The 14,743-nt window shown below is 39.3% G+C and overlaps 2 long non-coding RNA genes across 4 annotated transcripts in view; one reads left to right on the forward strand and one right to left on the reverse strand.

The window, feature by feature from the left end:
- The window catches only part of LOC103350737 (uncharacterized), a 131,918-nt gene that overhangs the window by 85,485 nt on the left and 31,690 nt on the right, over window positions 1-14,743 (reverse strand). The window lies entirely within an intron of this gene.
- LOC103350738 (uncharacterized) overlaps window positions 1-14,743 on the forward strand; it is a 244,303-nt gene that overhangs the window by 48,286 nt on the left and 181,274 nt on the right. The window contains exon 5 of one of the 3 annotated variants that reach the window (XR_016212350.1): window positions 5,630-5,708. The exons of the other annotated variants lie outside the window; for them this stretch is intronic. This is a non-coding gene — a long non-coding RNA (uncharacterized LOC103350738). Of the gene's footprint in view, window positions 1-5,629; window positions 5,709-14,743 lie in introns of those variants that run through there. 3 annotated transcript variants of the gene reach the window in all.

The raw sequence follows: 14,743 nt of genomic DNA on the forward strand, positions 1-14,743 counted from the left end.
GAATGGCAGATGCCCTAAATAGCACTCTGGCCTCAGAATCAGCCCTAAAGGCATTCAGATCTGGCTGAACAGCCCATGAGAGTATTTCAGGCATGGAAAGCCAAGACACTCTGGCAAAAGATCTCTGTGAGTGAGATCTCAGTGGAAAGAACAGGTCTTCAAAGAAGGAGGTACCTTTCTCTGAAGGGAGGAGAGAACCTCCACTTTGACTATGACCTTGTCTAAACAAGATAAGAGTCGGAGAACTCAAGGGGCTTCCATAGCCTTGGAAACTCATAACTGGAGCATAGGGAGATTACTGATGCCATAGACAGGAGTGTCAATTGGTAAAGTCAACAACAGGAGTCACTGTGCACTTACTCCTCATGTAGGATCTCTGTCCTTAATGTGCTGTGCATTGAGATTTAATGCTATAATGAGTACTCAAATAATATATTTCACTTTGTGTTTCTATGGGGGTGCAAACTGTTGAAATCTTTACTTAATGCATACTAAACTGATCCTCTGTAAAAAAAAAAAAAAAAGAAAAGAAAAGAAAAGAAAAGAAAAGAAAAGAAACTATCAACTCCCAACTTGACTCTCACTGGGATTAAACATGACAATAGGTCTGATCTGATTTCATCATCATTAAAAAAAATCATCTATTATTTTTCACTTTATGTTTCTGTGTGGGAGCAAACTGTTGAAATCCTTACTTAATGTATACTAAGCTGATCTTCTGTATATTAAGATAATCGAAAATGAATCTTGATGTGAATGGAAGGGGAGAGGGAGTGGGAAAGGGGAGGGTTGTGGGTGGGAGGGACGGTATGGGGGGGAAGCCATAGTAATCCATTATTCGTACTTTGGAAACGTATATTCATTAAATAAAAGTTAAAAAAAAAATAGTACCACAGTTTTAAGAGCGTACATGTTGGTAAAGTTAGTGTCGCCACAGAAGGAGGCAAGAATGAGGCTTGGGAAGAAGTTTGCTATAATCACAAGGACTAGAGAGGAAGTCACCATTTGCCATGGGCAGGGCCACAAGAGAAAGCACCAATGAATGTCAAGAGGCAGGGGAAAGTCTAGGCCAGAGCCATTTTGGGGGTTTCTGAGGGAATAGAGGTAAGGCAGAATAAACAGTTTAGGATTGGCTAGTTTGAATCATTTCCTGAGGCTTTGGACTATAAGAGTGATCTAGAATTGCCTGGTAGCTAAGAGGATTTAGGGCAAGGGACATCCTAGTTGGGCATGTGAGAATCAGATAAGGAGGTTGGGGCTGCTGACTTGGGACACTTTTGTTTGTACATGACAGCCATGTTCTCAGTTAAGCTCTTTGCTGTCTCTCAGAATTGTTTCACTGTAGGTCTCTAAGCCCCCAAATGCCAGAGCATCAAGAATATAGAAAATAAAAAAATCATTATTATAATTGACCCCATGATGAATGGATGCCGAACAGAGAGATACAGATTCAAGGAAGAACAGAACACTTGTCATAGTGTGAGGTTTAATGATTTAATACCTACAGAGTCCAATGACCCAAAATGGTCATATTCTTCAATCTGACTTTGTAGGATTCTGAGGCAAAGAGGGAACACAGCTGTAACTGCGGTGTGGGCCAGGACCACAACAATCAAGGCCTTCCAGAAGATGTAGGAGAACTTGAAAACCATGGGAAAGTTTGGAAAATAGTGCAAGCTGAGTAGCATATTGGAATTGTATGGAATAATTAAGCTGAGATGATTAATCCACATGATTTCCAAGAAGTTAATTCATTTTATGAAATGTGTTAGTGTGTATAATATCAAATAGGTGAAAATTTATTTATAAAACTTTAAACATCTGTACTGGTTTGGTTAGCATTTTGTTGATACCCAGGACATGAAAGGAAATACACTAATAAGGGATGTTTTATTTATATAAGGATAGAGAGCATCAGTTGGTTTTGTTGACATATGTTGGGGACAGCCATACTGTCTGCATCAAAAGTGACATTTGGGAAGCCATGGGTGTGACTCTGAAGGGCAAGTTTTGCCATCTCTGCCACCAGGTCTGTGAACCCAAGTTAATGGCAGTAGTGTTGAACTTGGATACACAAAACTTGGGTGTGAATCTGCCCCCACTTTCTAACCATGAGGCTGAGCCATTCCATTGTAAGATGGGAACAATGCTTTGACAGGCTGGTTGCAGCAATTCATGAGATAGTATTTCTGAAAGTAGTTTTAGTGAAAGCTCATTTTCAAAATGCTAGCTGCTTTTTTTTTTTAAAGATTTATTTGTTTATTTGAAAGGCAGAGATGCAGAGAGGGAGAGTCAGATGGAGAGTTTCTATCCACTGGTTTACTTCCCAAATGGCTGCAACAGTTGAAATCAGGAACCAGGAACTCCACCTGGTCTCTGATATTGGTACAGGGTCCCAAGCACTTGGGCCATCTTCCACTACTTTTCCAGGCACATTATCAGGGTTCTGGATTGGAAGTGGAGCAGCCAGGACTCGAACCAGCACCCATATTAGATGTTGTTGTACCACAGTACCAGTCCCCAACTCCATGGCTTCTGTTTCTAGTCATGGCTGCCCCACAGGTATTCTTGAAATCTTACAAAGATCACTTTTGAAAGTTAGATAATTCACTCCTGCCACTAATGAGGACTCAATTGTTTGGTTACTTCATTGTATATACAAATGGGTAAGAGTGCAGGCTTTACATTCTGTCTGATTTAGCTCCTCTAAGCCTTAATTTCCTTATGATTAAAATGGAAAAAAAATAGCATCATGACCTGGGAAAACAGCAGAAGATGGCTCAAGTGCTTAGGCCCTTGCAACCATTTGGGAGACCCGGATGAAGCTCCTGGCTCCTGGCTTTGGATTGGACCAGCTTGGCTGTTGTGGCCATTTTGGGAGTGAACCAGTGGATGGAAGACCTTTTTCTCTGTCTCTCCCTCTCTCTAACTGCAACTCTACCTCTCAAATAAATAAATGAAATCTTTAAAAAATCTTTAAAAAATAAAATAAGAGCATCAATCTAATGGGCTATTGTGATAATTAAGTGTAATCACACAGGTAAATCACTTAGTTCAGTACTTGAGATACAATAATCACTCAATAAATGGTGGCAATGATTAGTTTCATTTCATGTGCACTGAAAGACTTTGAGGTGAACTTTTGGGATTCAGATACAAACTAATCTACATCTCAGCAGAAGAATGAGGAAAACTAGAAATGGCTAATATTAAGTTATTATTGGTCAGAAGGTTTGTTGTGGGGATGAATGTTAGACCCATATCAGAGTGGCTGGGCTTGAGTAATGGCTCCCTCCCAATTCCAGCTTCCTGTTAATGCACACCCTGGGAGGCAGCAGGTGATGGCTCAAGTGGTTGGGTCTCTGCCAACCACTAGACTTATGAGGATTAATTTCCTGGGTCGCATGTGGGTCTCCATATAAGAACAGGAGCCCAAGCACTTGGGCTGTCTTCTGCTGCTTTTCTAGGCAGATTAGCAGGGAGCTAGATTAGAAGAGGAGCAGCCAGGACCTGAACTGGCATGCTGATATGGGATGCCAGTGTCACAGATGGTGGCTTATCCTCTGCCACAGTGCTGACCCCAGACAAGGAAGTCTTTTATAACTTCAGCAAGGCTCTATTGTAGCTGAGCCTGTTTCTTTGAGAAAATATAATAAAAACCTATTGACTTTTTATAATTTTCAAAACCACACAAAATTCCTTACCTTTCTTGATAAACAATGAGCTTTTATTGTTGGATTGGCAACTTAAAATAAACATAAAGAAAGTATTGTTTCTCTTAGATGGGTATAATTTAAGAAGAAATACTCTGGTGAGTGTTGGGTTATGTAAGTATCATATCTTCATTTGTTAGGCACTGAAATAGGTGTTTTAGGAGAACATAATTGTCCATAAACACTAATACTTACCTTGAGAAAATGTATTCAAAGCAGGTAGCTGACTTGACACTTGCCATAGTTTCAAAATATTAATTCCTTCTCTTCTCAATGAACTTATGAATATTATGTGGAGATAAGACATGGAAAAGAAAATTTAGTACAACAGGGTGGGCGTTGTGGTGCAGTAGGTTAAGCTGTGGCTTGAGACACCTCAATCCCATATTAGAGTGCCAGTTCAAGTCCTGGCTCTTCCACTTCCAGTCCAGCTTCCTAGTGATGCATTCTGGAAATGCAGCAAATGACAAGTCAAGTAAAAGGTCCCATGCCACCCACATGGGAGACTTAGATGGAGCTTTGGATTCCTGGCTTCAGCCTGGTTCAGCCCTGGGTGTATGTGGACATTTGGTGAGTAAAACAGCAGATAGAAGGTACCTCTCTCTGTCACTCTGCCTTACAAGTAAATGAAAATAAAGAAAGAAACACTTAAAAAATGAACAAAACTGATCACTTGAGCTGTACGCAGGGAATGCTCTAGGAATTCCATAGGTTCATCCTTAAGGAAAGTTTTCATGGGAGGGTAGAATTGTAGTGTTTCTGGGTGCTGCAGAAGTTGTGAGCTAATGCCTGGTAATTAGCATTAGTTTGAAGCCAAATAGCTGGAAAAACATGTTCCAGGACATTGCAGATCAAATCAGACTTCTATAAAAAGAATCTGCTGGATGTTCAGCTGACAGAACATCAACCATAAAAGGATAGTTTAATGGATTTCAGTCATTATCTAAACAGAAAATCACAGAGCCAAGTTTATGTGCATTGTTAATCATAGGCTGTGAACCTGGAGGAATAAAGTGTAACTGAACCATCAGATGAGCTGTTTTTCCTTTTCTGATTTTTAAATCACAACATTTGATTTGAGAATCACTAGGGGAAAAATGGTTGCTTGGAGCAGCCCCTGTAAAAGAAGTGCGTGCTCTTATTGGTGAAACAAAACCATGCTGCAGAGAAGAGCTCTGGAGACAGGGAGTACTTTACAAACTCACCAAATTCTTTGCTTTGCTAATATTTGAATTCTAGGAGAAAACATGTCTCAATCTGAGGATTCTTGTGTTTATATTTGTGTTGGAATATGTGTATGTGTATCTTACTTCATATTATACTAATTACTCAGTTGGTTCCTGAACTATTTTAAATCAAATAATCTTTGAAAATATTGAAAAAGATATATCTTACAGTCTAGTGAAAATTTTAAGAAAGTAAGGATATTCATTAAGCTAAATGGTTATAAAATAAGTAAATTTGGTAGTTTTCTGATATGTTTTTATACCAAAAATACAAAAGGGAGAGTATCCCATTTATATTTACAACTATATAATATCCAATATCTAGAAATAACCTTAGTAAGACATAATCAGGAATCAGATGAATAAAACTGGACGATTTGACATGATATAAAAAATATTTGAACAAATGATAAAACATTTGAATAAATATTAAAAAAGACTTAGACAATGTAGGCTTACTTTTTTAAAAAAAAGATTTATTATTTGAAAGGCAGAGAGTTACAGAGAAGGAGAGTCAGAGAGAGAGAGAGAAAGAAAGAGATCGATCTTCTATCTATTGGGTCATTCCCCAAATGTCTACAATAGGCAGGGCTGGGTCAGGCTGAAGCCAGGAGCCAGGAAGTCCATCTGGATCTCTTACATGGGTGGCAGGAGCCCCAGTACTTGGGTCATCTTCCACTGCTTTCCTAGGTGCATTACTGGGAGCTGGATGGGAAGTGGAACAGCCAGGAATTGAAGCAGTGCCCATATGCAATGCCAACATCAAGGCCCAAGGTAGGCTTACTTGTTTTACTAAGAGGTTGATTCTCAACCCAAATGCCCATCAACAGTAGACTGGATAAAGAAATTATGGGACATGTATTCTATAGAGTACTATACAGCAGTAAAAAACAATGAAATCTGGTCATTTGCAACAATATGGAGGAATCTGGGAAACATCATGCTGAGTGAATAAGCCAGTCCCAAAAGGAAAATATCATATGTTCTCCCTGATTGGCGACAACTAACTGAGCACCAAAGGGGAAACCTGTTTAAGTGAAATGGACACTATGAGAAACAGTGACTTGATCAGCCCTTGTCCTGATTGTTGATGTACAATTTAATACTTTATCCCTTTTAGTATTTTTTTTTTGTTCTACTTAATACTATTGGTTGAACTCAGCAATTAACACACAATTATTCTTAGGTGTTTAAATTTAACTGAAAAGTGATCCCTGTTAAATATAAGAGTGGGAATAAGAGAGGGAAGAGATGTACAACTTGGGACATGCCCAATCGGACTTGCCCCAAATGGTAGAGTTAGAAATGTGCCAGAGGATTCCAATACAATCCCATCAAGGTGGCATGTACCAATGCCATCTCACTAGTCCAAGGGATCAATTTCAGTTCACAACTGATCACACTGATAGGTCTAAGAGTCAAAGGGATCACACAATCAAGAATAGTGTCTGCTACTACTAACTGATAGAATCAAAAAGGGAGAGAATGATCCAACATGGGAAGCAGGATACCCAGCAGACTCATAGAATGGCAGATAACCTAAATAGCACTCTGGCCTCAGAATCAGCCCTTAAGGCATTTGGATCTGGCTGAAGAGCCCACGAGAGTATTTCAGGCATGGGCATGGAAAGCCAAGACACTCTGGAAAAAAAAAGGAAGACCTAAATGAAAGATCTCTGTAAGTGAGATCCCAGTGGAAAGAACTGGGCCATCAAAGAAAGAGGTAGCTTTCTCTGAAGGGAGGAGAGAACTTCCACTTTGACTATGACCCTGTCGGAATAAGATTGAAGTCGGTGAACTCAAAAGGCTTCCATAGCCTTGGCAACTCATGACTAGAGCCTAGGGAGATTACTGACGCCATAAACAAGAGTGTCAAATTGTTAAGTCAACAACAGGAGTCACTGTGTACTTACTTCTCATGTGGGATCTGTCCTTAATGTGTTGTCCAATGTGAAGTAATGCTATAACTAGTACTGAAACAGTATTTTACACTTTGTGTTTCTGTGTGGGTGCAAACTGATGAAATCTTTACTTAATGTAAACTAAATCGATCTTCTGTATATAAAGATAATTGAAAATGAATCTTTATGTGAATGGAATGGGAGAGGGAGCGGGAGAAGGGAGAGTTGTGGGTAGGAGGGAAATTATGTGATGCTGGCTTCACAGAAAGAATTTGGGAGTATTCCCTCTTTTACGATGGTTCTGAATAGTTTGAGGAGAATTGGAATTAGTTCTTCTTTAAATGTCTGGTAGAATTCAGCAGTGAATCCATCTGGTCCTGGACTTTTCTTTATTGGGAGGGCCTTTACTACTGTTTCAATTTCTGTCTCAGTTATGGGTCTGTTTAGGTTTTCTATGTCTTCCTGGTTCAATTTAGGTAGATTGCATGTGTCCAGGAATCTATCCATTTCTGATAGATTTCCCTGTTTGCTGGCATACAAGTCCTTGTAGTAATTTCTGATGATTCTTTTTATTTCTGTGGTGTCTGTTGTTACATTTCCTTTTTCATCTCTGATTTTATTGATTTGGGTCTTTTCTCTTCTTTTTTTAGTTAGTTGGGCCAATGGGGTGTCAAATTTGTTTATTTTTTCAAAAAACCATCTCCTCGTTTGGCTGATTTTTTGTAATTTTTTTTTGGATTCAATCCTGTTGATTTCTTCTCTGATTTTAATTATTTCTCTTCTTCTACTAGATTTGGGTCTGGTTTGCTGCAGATTTTCTAGATCCTTGAGATGCACTGAAAGCTCATTTATTTGGTGCCTTTCCAATTTCTTGATGTAGTCACCTATTGCTATAAACTTTCCTCTTAACACTGCTTTTGCTGTATCCTATAAGTTTTGGTATATTGTGCTGTTATCCTCATTTACTTCCAGAAAATTTTTGATTTCTTGTTTACTTTCTTCTGTGACCCATTGTTCATTCAGGAGCATGTTGTTCAATCTCATGTATTTGCATATGTGCTGGGGATTCCTGAGTTGTTAATTTCCAACTTCATTCCTCTATGGTCTGAGAAGCTGCATGGTATGATTCTAATTCTTTTGAATTTGCTGAGACTTGTTTTATGGCCTAGTATGTGGTCAATCCTAGAGAAGGTTCCATGTACTGCTGAGAATAATGTAAATGCTTTCTGTGTAGGATGAAAAGTTCTGTAGATATCTGCTAAATCCATTTGGGCTATAGTGTCATTTAAATCTACTGTATCCTTGTTGATCTTCTGTCCTGTTGATCTGTCTATTTCTGAGAGTGGAGTATTGAAGTCCCCCAGTACTATTGTATTGGAGTCTAAGTCTCCCTTTAAGTCCCTTAACAAATCTTTTAAGTAAACCGGTACCCTGTAATTAGGTGCATATACATTGATAATCGTTATATCTTCTTGTTGAATTGATCCCTTAATCATTATATAGTGCCCCTCTTTGTCTCTCTTAACAGTTTTTGTGGTAAACTTTATGTTGTCTGATATTAAGATGGCTACTCCCACTCTTTTTTCATTTCTGTTGGCATGGTATATCTTTTTCCAGCCTTTCACTTTCAGTCTGTATGGATCTTTGTTGGAAAGATGTGTTTCTTGTAAGCAGCAAATAGATGGGTTTTGTTCCTTAACCCAATCAGCCAATCTGTGTCTTTAAACTGGACAGTTCAGGCCATTAATGTTCAATGTGACTATTGATAAGTAGTAACTTTGCCCTGCCATTTGCCAAAGATATTTTCTAATATATGCTTTGAACTTCCTGTGATCTTTTGCTGTGAGGTTTTCTTCGTTTACCTTCTTTCCTATTGATGACCATGTTTCTGTGTTTCTGTGTGTAACACATCTTTAAGCATCTTTTGCAGGGATGGAGGAGTGGCGACAAATTCTTTCAATTTCTGTTTGCTGTGAAAGGTCTTTATTTCACCTTCATTCACAAATGAGAGCTTTGCAGGATATAATATTCTGGGCTGGAAGTTTTTCTCTCTTAGTACCTGGGCTGTATCTCTCCATTCCCTTCTAGCCTATAGGGTTGGGTTTCTGATGAGAAGTCAGCTGTGAGTCTAATTGGAGATTCTCTGAGAGTAATCTGACGTTTCTCTCTTGCACATTTTAGAATCTTTTCTTTCTGTTTCACTGTGGAGAGTTTAATTACAACGTGTCGTGGTGAGGATCTCTTTTGGTCATGTTTACTAGGGGTTCTATGAGCTTCCTGTACTAGGATGTCTCTGTCCTTCTCCAAGCCCTGGAAGTTCTCTGTAAGTATCTCACTAAAAAGGCCTAATCCTTTCTCTCTCTCCATGCCTTCAGGAACTCCTAGAACCCAAATGTTGGGGTTTTTAGTAGTATCCTGTAGATTCCCAACAATGTTTTTTAGATTTCTAATTTCCTCTTCTTTTCTTTGGTTTGACTGTATACTTTCCTGTGCTCTAAGTCCGATATTCTCTCTTCTGTTTCACTGACTGTGTTTTTAAGGCTCTCTAATGTGTTTGTCATTTGATCTATTGAGTTCTTCATTTCATTTTGATTTCTCTTCACTATCACACTTTCCTGTTTTACTAGTTTCTGTATTTCATTTTAATTCCTTCTTAAGATTTCATTTTCTCATAGGAGATTTTCTATCCTGTCCAGTAAGGATTTCTGCAGCTCAAGCATTTGTTTTTGAAAACTTCTAATTGTTCTTATCATATATTTTTTGAAATAGGTATCTTGCATTTCTTCCATCTCATCATCTTCATAATCTTGGCTTGTGGTTTCTTGTTCATTTGGGGGTGTCATAATGTCTTCCTTGTTCTTGTTTCCTCAGTTTCTGCATTTGTTGCTTGGCATTGTGGAGATATTCTTTGGATTCTTCTTCCCTAGCTGTGGTATTTTTTCTTGTTATACTATGACTGTATTAAGTGGACTATCTGCTTTTGATGGAGCCTTAGAGGCTTGAGATGGGTGTGGCCTGAGAGCTCTGTTTGGTTCCTTGGGGTTAAGGGTGTGCCAAAGGTGACACTCCCAGGTTAGGCATGGTAAATCTCTCTCTCTGTTTCTTTCTTTCCTTAATTCAAAAGGGAAGTAATTCCGCACAGCTGAGCAGAATTGGAGGTAGTTATCAGGCGAATGATATACCCACAGGAGCCAGAGATAGGAAGCTCTTTCCCAAGGACCACACAGGGAATCTGTTTTGCCCTCAGTGTGGGCTCAATTTCTCCTGCAGTCTGCCATTGGGTTGCCAAGGTTACCAAATTGTAACGTCTCTGGTGAGTACTCACATGAATTCCGTGAGTTCTCTCCCCCACTGTCTCTTTTTTCACAGTCTCAGTTCATTAGCACCACACATTCACTAGGTCCTAATCTCCTGTTATTTCACCCCCCCCCAGTCAGGTTTTTCTGCTTGGTTGAGGGCGGGTGCAGCCCTGATGTCGTCCCATTTATGACGTATGTCCAAAATGGCACCTGTTCTTTGTCTTGCTCGCCTTTGAGAGGTGAGCAGAGAGAGAGAAACCCGTGTCTGTATTGGTCGCTTTTTTTTTTCCCTCTCTCTTCTAGTTAGCCTGGTGAACTTTTCCCCATGGGGTTTCAAGCCTCATTCCTTCTAGTCTCCTCTTTCCGCTTGCCCACCAGTGTCTCAGGCTATTGAGGTTCAGCTCACCTTGTGTTCCAGCGCTGGTGTGTTGATTCTGCCGCTGGTGTCCCAAACCATGGGCTCCCATGCTCTCCACGCAGGTCCACTGTGAATCACTAGTTCTGGAAGAGTTTCCTCTGCTGTTTCTTCCCCTACTCTTCCTTGAACCTGCAGTAACTCCACTTTTATTAAACTGTCTCTTCCTGGACTATCAGTGTGCTCCCTTCCTATTCTGCCATCTTGCCGCTCCCCCTTCCCCAAATTTTTAGTATTCTTTACATCATTCATACTTCTTTTTTTTTTTTTTTTTTTTTTTATCTTTTTCTTTTATTTAATGAATATAAATTTCCAAAGTACGTCTCATGGGTTACAATGGCTTTCCCCCCCATACCGTCCCTCCCACCCACCACCCTCCCCTTTCCCACTCCCTCTCCCCTTCCATTCACATCAAGATTCATTTTCGATTATCTTAGTATACAGAAGATCAGCTTAGTATACCTTAAGTAAGGATTTCAACAGTTTGTTCCCACACAGAAACATAAAGTGAAAAATAATAGATGATTTTTTTTTAAATTTTTAGTATTCTTTACATCACTCATACTTCTTAAAAAAAAAAAAAACCTAAAAGAGGGGCTGGTGCCATGGCTCACTTGGCTAATCCTCTACCTGCGGTGCCGGCATCCCATATGGGCACTGGGTTCTAGTCCTGGTTGCTCCTCTTCCAGTCCAGCTCTCTGCTGTGGCCTGGGAAGGCAGTGGAGGATGGCCCAAGTGCTTGGGCCCCTGCACCCGTGTGGGAGACCAGGAAGAAGCACCTGGCGTCTGGCTTCCATTTGGGGAGTGAACCAATGGAAGGAAAACCTTTCTCTCTGTCTCTCTCTCTCTCTCACTGTCTATAACTCTACTTGTGGGGGGGGGGGGGAGAAAACTAAAAGTAACAGAGAAAAAAATGTGTACTGATTTTAAGCCTAGCGTTATGGTAGAAAGGTCATTCTAATTGTGTCATGAAAGACAAACAGTTTTAAAAAATAAACAGGATAATAATGTAACTATGAAAAATTAAATACTTCTGTATAACCAAGTGAGGTCAAAGGATAAATGGCTAGTAGAGAAATACATTTTCCACAGATGTGATTGACAGTAGCCTACTCTCATTAATATACAAAAATTTCTTGCAAGTTGGTTAGAATGTACACCCCAACTTAAATGTGCAAAACAAAATTTTTGCACACACTGGAGATACTTTTTTGTTCAAGAAAATTAGTGCTATATCAAAGTCAGAAGAATAGAACTAACATAAAACTTAATACAAAAGAGAATTCTTATTAGTGGGATAATAATATGTTTTTGTCATGGCACTAACTATATTGCATTGTTTATAAAAATACTAATGTGTACTGAATGTGATTCTAATATTTGATAAAGTTCATTTAAAATTAAACTTTAAAAAAAAAACTAAACAAGGAAGATATTTTTATTTTTAGTTCCTGTATCTGAGAAGTCCAGGTAATATGCTAACTTCAGACATGATTGAATCCAAGAGCACAAACTTTATCCTTGATACTCAGATCTTCCTGTATTTTGACCCTGCTTCTACCTGCACAAGCTTCATTTTCTGAATGGTACATTTGATATAGTGGCCCTGTAGGTTGGAGCCTTCCATATGATGAAGCTTAGCAACCTAAGAACCAATAGCATCTCCTCTCAGGTCTGAATTTTATGTCCACCCATGAAATTGAAGGTAGGCTTTGGCCACTTGAGCCACTGGATTGAAAATCCAGGTGGGTGGTTCCAAGAAACATCAGGGAGTTGTTACAAGGAGATGGAATGGATGCTGGGCAGTATATGAAACTTTTGATTTTGAGATATTGTGGATTCATATGTACTTGCAAGAAATAATATATAGATATCTTTTTACCTAGTTTTTCCCAATGGTAATATTTTACGGAATACTTTTACTATATCAGAACCAGGAGACTGACATTGATAGAGTAATTAATATAGAGCATTTCCATTACCACAAGGCTTCCTTGTGTTGTGCTTATAACCACACCCACTCCCCCTGCCCTTTCATCATTCTAAATGATGAAATATGTTCTGAATTCCCATAATTTCATAACTTCAAAATATTATATAAATGTAATCATACTATTTTTATCCTTATGGGAATGACTTCTTTCTTTTTTTAAAGGATTTATTTATTTATTTGAAAGAGTTACAGAGAGACAGAGGCAGAAGGGGAGATAGAAAGAGAGAGAAAGAGGGAGAGAGAGAGGTCTTCAATCCTGCTGGTTCGCTCCCAAAATGGCTGCAATGACTGGAGCTGAGCCAATCCAAAGCCAGGAGCCAGGAGTTTCTTCCAGGTCTCCACATGGGTGCAGGGGCCAAGCATTTGGGCCATCCTCTGCTGCTTTCCCAGGGAGCTGGATCAGAAGTGTAGCAGCTGGGACTAAAACAGGTGCCCAAATGGGACTCAACATTTCAGGTAGTGACTTAATCTGCTACGCCACAACACTGGCCTCAGTGGGCAATTATTGTTCTTTAATATTTACCTTAATGATTCATTAGGTTGATAAGCTAAAGGAATTTCAAGCAAAATTTCACAAAGCATAAAATCTTTCTTTGGATTTTTTAAAATGTATTTTTGATTTGAAAAGCAATGAGATGGAGAAAGAGATCTTTCATCCACTGGTTCATGCCCCAAATGCTGCAACAGCCAGAGCTGGGACAGGTTGAATCCATAAGACTGGAACTCAGTCCAGTACACCCTTATGTGTGGCAAGGACTAAGTGCTTGAGCCATCTCCTGCTGCCTTCCAGGATGTGCATTTGCAGAAAGCTGGAATTGTGAGCAGAGATGGGACTTTAACCTAGGCTTTCATAGGGGATTTAGGTGTTGCAGGAAGCTTCTTAACCATTGTGCCAAAGGCCTGCTTCATCTTCTTTGCAAATTTTGATGTATGACATATGCCAACTGGACCACCTTAGACTTTTGATTTTCTTTAAGATTCTTTAAGATTGAAATTTATTTTCTTTGAATTATTATGTGTTGCTTATAAATGTAATGGGTTAAAAAGTGATTAAAGAAATTTCCTGCTGAAAGATGCTCTTAGGCAGAGATATGATTTAAAATTCATTTTATTTTTAAAAATTTCTTTGGTTTTCCTATAGCAAAGAATGACCCCCCACTTTTTCCTCTAGAATTAAAAATAGTTGCAGTCTGATAATAAATGTTTTTGAGAAGTAATTTATTGTAGTAAATTATGAACTTTACTTTTTTTCAGTAGAGTCACACCAACACAGAATTTTTAAACACATCTTTATTTGAGCAGAAAACATTACTAATATGACCTAGCTAAGCTGACTGACAAACTGTGTAATGTGCATCCACTTCCATAAAACAATTTTATTATAAGATCTCACACCCTTCAAAAACAGAGTAGGAAGTTGTAACAATGTCAGAGAACCTGAACAATACCTATAGTGGTATTATTATAATTTAATAGTTGTTGAGTACTAGCAGTGAGACAGACTTTCTATCAATCACAGCAGGAGAGCTTATTCCAGTCTTCTAAATAGCCACCCTGCATATCAAACTAGTACTGGGATGTTTGTTTCTTAACAAAAACAAAGTACAGGATGTTGTAATTTGGGAATGGATGTAATGACTAAATAAAAGCTCAAATTTAAATCTACTGTAAATTACATATCATGGGTAGTTAGTAAATAACTTTTTAAGAGATTTTACTTATTTGAGAAGTAGAGTACAGGCAGAGACAAGGAGAGACAGAGAGGTCTTCCATCTGTGGGTTTACTCCCCATAAGGCTGTAACAGCCAGAGCTGGACTGATCCAAAACTAGGAGCAAGGAGCTTCCTCCAGGTCTCCCACATGGCTGCAGGTACCCAAGTACTTGGGCCCCCTCCACTGCCTTCCCAAGCCACAAGCAGAGAGCCGGATTGGAAGAGGAGCAGCCAGAACACGCACTGGCGCTCATATGGGATGCCAGTGCCACAGGCGGAGGCCAAGCCTACTATGCCACAGTCTCGGCCCCAGTGAATAATTTATTTATTTATTTATTTGAAAGGCAGAGTTACAGAGAGGCAGAGGCAAAGGCAGAGAGTGAGAACGAGAGTGAGCAAGCGAACGAGCGAGAGAGAAGTCTTCTATCTGCTGATTTACTCCCCAAATGGCTGCAATAACCAGAGCTGAGCTGAACTGAAGCCA

Source organism: Oryctolagus cuniculus, chromosome 8 (genome assembly GCF_051225735.1).
Source record: "Oryctolagus cuniculus isolate XC-2025 breed Fujian yellow rabbit chromosome 8, ASM5122573v1, whole genome shotgun sequence".
Taxonomy (NCBI): Eukaryota; Metazoa; Chordata; class Mammalia; order Lagomorpha; family Leporidae; genus Oryctolagus; species Oryctolagus cuniculus.